This window comes from Myotis davidii, unplaced genomic scaffold (assembly GCF_000327345.1).
Source record: "Myotis davidii unplaced genomic scaffold, ASM32734v1 scaffold33, whole genome shotgun sequence".
In the NCBI taxonomy this organism is placed as follows: domain Eukaryota; kingdom Metazoa; phylum Chordata; class Mammalia; order Chiroptera; family Vespertilionidae; genus Myotis; species Myotis davidii.
Genome location: NW_006284721.1, coordinates 31,747 through 36,403, shown reverse-complemented (window position 1 = coordinate 36,403; position 4,657 = coordinate 31,747). Strand labels below are relative to the sequence as shown.

Below are 4,657 nucleotides of genomic sequence, written 5' to 3'. Positions count from 1 at the left end.
GTGGACTGTTGTCACAGTCTTGTTTTAGTTGAGCCTTGATTACTGTTGGTGTCACTGGGAGGAATTGACTTCCAGGCCAATTGGCTGTGAGGACCAGCTGTCACTACAGTGGGAGAACTGCTGTGCTGGAGACACCCTTATGGAGCAGGACTTGCTTCAGTGGGTGCTCACTGAGTCTGCCTCTTGAGTGTGTCCCTTATGGATGTGAGGAGTTGAAATCTGGTATCTGACCAGGGGTACCCTGGCTCCTGGATCTCCTAGTCAACCACTGTGTGAGTCCACCCAGCAGGACCTACAGCAATATCAGCAGATTTCTCCTCTTTGTTTGGAATTTGGAAGGTTTGGAGCTCTCTAACCCAGCTGCAGTCAGATTAGGCTGCAAAAGCCAAGGTGATTCCTTTGCACCACTGAGCACAGTTTGGGAGGGGATGTAAATTGAGTGGGGCGGGTCTCAGAGAATCACCAGGGCAGAGCGACTGTTGTTAGTGTGTTCGCAACTCCTCGAGTCTCCATGACTCCACGTCTCTGCAGTCCCGTTTCTGCAGTCCCGTACCCCGACAGCAACAATGATTCCTGCAAGCAGCTCTGCAAGAAAGCCCCCCTCACTTTCCAAACCGCTGCAAGACAGTCCAGTTTCTCCCCGTAGGAGTCTGGGACCTCAGAATCTCACCTTAAACGAGCTCAGTGCATTCAAGAGCTTGTATCCCCTTCCGATTGAAAAAAAAAACACGCACCCAGGTGCAGCCGCCTCATGCACGCCTGCATATCTCTGTTCTTGGCGCATCTGCACCTCCTACCAGGTCTCAAAGCGCTTCTTTCTTTCCTTCTAGTTGTAGAACTTCCACTTGGCCAGCTTTCCCATGGTTCTGGATGATAGCTGTTTTGTCTTATAGTTGTAATTCCAGTGTTGTTGTGGGAGGCAGCACGCACAGGTTTATACCTTATGTCGCCATCTTGGTTCTCTCAGGCTAATTTTTAAGTTGACAATTTTTTATGACCCGAGAATGATATTATAAATATCCTAATGGCACATGCTTTGACACACTCCATCACTAATGGTCTGGTGCTTCAATGCAGCATTCTTGGTGAAGAGGCATTTCACTTCTTAGTCTGAGTTGGCACTGAAACTTTTTCAGTTGGATGAGGCATTATGGGGATTTCCTGGCTGGAACTAACTGCTTCAGTTTCATGCTCTGGTTCTTTGTGTTTTGGTTCCACACTTTGATTACAATGCCCTTTCTTTGCTCTTGATTCCTGAGTGACCGTGAGCTGCTCATTGCTGGGAGAGGAGATACTGGTTTCTGCCTCCTCCTCCCTAAGGTCTTCATTCTTCGACTTCCAAAATCTTCCATCACAGAGGAAATGCTGATTCAGTTCCTGCTTATCACAGGCCTTTCCCCAACCCACAATGTGCTATACACAAAGCCGATGGACACTGACTGCAATGTCCTGTGTGTTTTCAGAAGGAATCCAAGCTCTTTAATGGTGGTGACCAAAGAAGCAGATGTCAACCTGATTGTCCTCCTGCATCACCTTGGCTGGCCAGAATTCAAAACCTTTTATCTTAGCCCAAACCAGTTCATGATTAGGTATACAAGGATAGCAGAACCAATAGTCAGGACCAGTATTTGATAAATAGAAGCAGTTCTTACAAAGCTGTAGCTCATCCATCTCATGACAGGTGGCTTAAAACAGAATCCTTGCTATGTCAGCTTGCTCACTGTCTGCTCCATAGAAAATCACTGTGTTGTGGAGAAGTAGCTGACCATCAGCTTTGAACTCTTCATAACTTCGATATTTCCCTTCATTCACTTTCTCTTGTATGGGGGACATCCACTGCTGAGTGCACCAGCCACTGGTACATCGGGTGTTTGCTGTCCTTCCCCTTTTTATTGAGGTCTATAGCCTTCTCCTTCATGAGGAGACAATAAACCTCAGGTATGTGCTCATCTCTTGTTTGTTTGTATTTTTCTTCTTGATGCTCCTGCAAACAAGGCACTGCCAGTGACTACTGCTGTATCTAAGCCTGTAGTCATCAGACAAAAACTTGGAATGATACACATGAAAACACAGATCACATATCAACACTTCTCCAGGAAGATGGCATTCAAAACAATACCAGTCATGATTTTCTGTTTCCTAATTTCATCTCCTGGCAACCAATATCCTTCTTGTTCAATACCAGCTTTTGAACCTTTGCATCCCACAGTGAGACTTTCAACATTAAGACCATCTTTCACAGCCAAGCTCAGCTGACAGGTGGTCTCTTTTGGATGCATATTATGGACTTCACCTTTACAGAGTGGTTATGATATGCAAATGAGATTATAGAAATAAAAATTATTTTCAAATATAAAAAATTACTCTAGTGTCAGTGACTGGTGCATCTCAAAGTCTGCAACTCTGCATTCCCACCCTTGGTCTTTCTCTTTGCTTCCACACATCGTCTGAAAAAACAAGGCTACCTGTTCCCTTCCCATCTTTATCACTTTTGTTCTTTCTTCCCTAAGTCCACCAGTGTTGGCAATTTGCTTCTGGTTCTGTATACTCTCAATACAGAGCTTTTGTATCTGCCTGTAATCTTTTTATTTTAATGTGCCATGACCTGTTAACTGCTTGGGTCTCCTTGCGGTGGCGTTGCTGCTCACAGGCCAGTGTGTGAGCTGGTGGCCGCTCAGGGCTGCCACCTGCACCTCCACCCGCCCCCGGACTTTATTCTCATTTTCTTTTGTATCTCTCAGCCTCAGTTAGCCCAGGGCTTCTCCCATTGAATTAGCTACATAAATGTCTGTTAAGTTTGTAATAAAATATCACTGTCTAGACCTCCTGACATTTATCATAGTTGAATCAAAATCGTATTGTGGCTGTCACCTTTCTATCTGGAAAGAACCTATCCTTCAAGGCTGAGGGTAGAAATTGTAAACTTTAAAAGGAATGATTTCAATTTTCCATGAAAGCTATTCTTTATATTCCTATCTTTTCTTCATTTCTGATATATTCTTGACTTTAGTAATATCCCTAGAAAGATTCCCAGAAGAGGAGTACAACAAAGTCGCTTTCATCTTTATTCACATGATGTTTCCATCCATTGAAAACATTTTGGCCCTCTATAAGAATAGCAGTTCTAATTTATTTAAGTCAAATGTTTCAACATGAGCAATACAACTTACAGAAGTTGTAGCTAAGTAAAATTATTAAAACAGTCATATGGTTCAAGCATAAAATAAAAGAAAATATATTTGCAGCCTGATAGACTATTCATGGAATTGGCTTAAAAATCAAAACACTAGGAAAGCAATTACTGAATTTTGCTGTGTGATATGAATAGCCTATTTTTGGATATGAAATAAATTAGAATTTTGTGACCTTGAGTAAATCACTAGAGCTCTTCATGCCGTGGTTATCTCACCAGTAAAGTAGAAAACAAATGTGTCCTTCACCTATACGGAGTAATTGTGATATGCAAATGAGATAATATAAATGAAAATTGTTTTCAAATATAATGAATTACACAATTGTCAGTGACTGGTGCAGCACAGGGTCCACTCCTCTCTATTCCCACCCTTGGTCTTTCTCTTTGCTTCTGCACATCTTTTGAACAGACAAGGCTGCCTATTCCCTTCCCAACTTTACCATTTTTCTTCTTTCTTCTCTAAGTCCACACTGTCCCCAGTCTTTTTCTTTTGTCCTCTTTCTCTTTTTTGCCCCCTCTCTCATGCTAGGAGACATTTTCGCTTTGCCTGATATCCTAACCTCAGTGGCTGCCAGAAGCCTGATGGATATGAAAGAGAAGGAAGAGATGGATGTGGCTAGAGCATCAAACATGTGGCACTGTCTATATAACAGAATCATAAATCAATAGGAAATGTCATGTGTGTGTCTATGGCATGTATAAAAGATTTGGGGGAGTATTGTGCTCAACCCAATGGAAAAGAAACCTAGTGGGTGTCAGGGACATGGATATGGCAGAATTGTTCAAGGTGACCAACTAGGATTAGTTCACAAAATGAACTTAGCAAAAAGGAAAGAGAAAAACAGAGTCATCTGCTATTAAGCTTGGACTTCAACCCCTCTATCTTAGTAACATTGGAAAATTATTTAGGCCTTAGTTTTATTATTTATAAATTGGAGATAATGATATTTCATTTATAGGGTTACTGAAAATTAGGATTAATTTAAATGAAGTTCTGGCTCACTATTGAGACTTTAAGACTCTCTCAATGAATGGTTACTGCAGTCAATTCTCATTATTTGTGGTAGTTACATTCTATAAATTTACCACAACACAAAATTAGTGAATACTAGGGGTTCATAAGGGAAAGACAGAGTTAGGTTTCTAGGAGCCTCTAGTCACAACATCTTTGTCAACCAATCTATACATAACTGTGCTTTATGTGTGTTTCTATTTAAAGACATCTTATGTAACACACAGACACACACACATTCTATCTAATAATAGACAAACATGGTAATTGACCATACCTTCACTATGCCTCCCGTTGGCTAATCAGCGTGATATGCAAATTAACTGCCAACGATGGCAGTTAATTTGCATATACTGGCTGGGAGCGAAGACTGAAGACACTGTAGAAGGAAGCCAAGCAATGGAGCTGAGGTAGCGGAGACGGGCGGGAGAGAAGCGGCAGAGATGAGTGAG

The 4,657-nt window shown here is 41.9% G+C and overlaps 1 pseudogene; it reads right to left on the bottom strand.

Annotated features, from left to right (window-relative positions):
- Positions 1-1,021: 1,021 nt before the first annotated feature.
- LOC102758780 lies at positions 1,022-3,207 on the bottom strand (annotated as a pseudogene).
- Between the last annotated feature and the right edge of the window lie 1,450 nt (positions 3,208-4,657).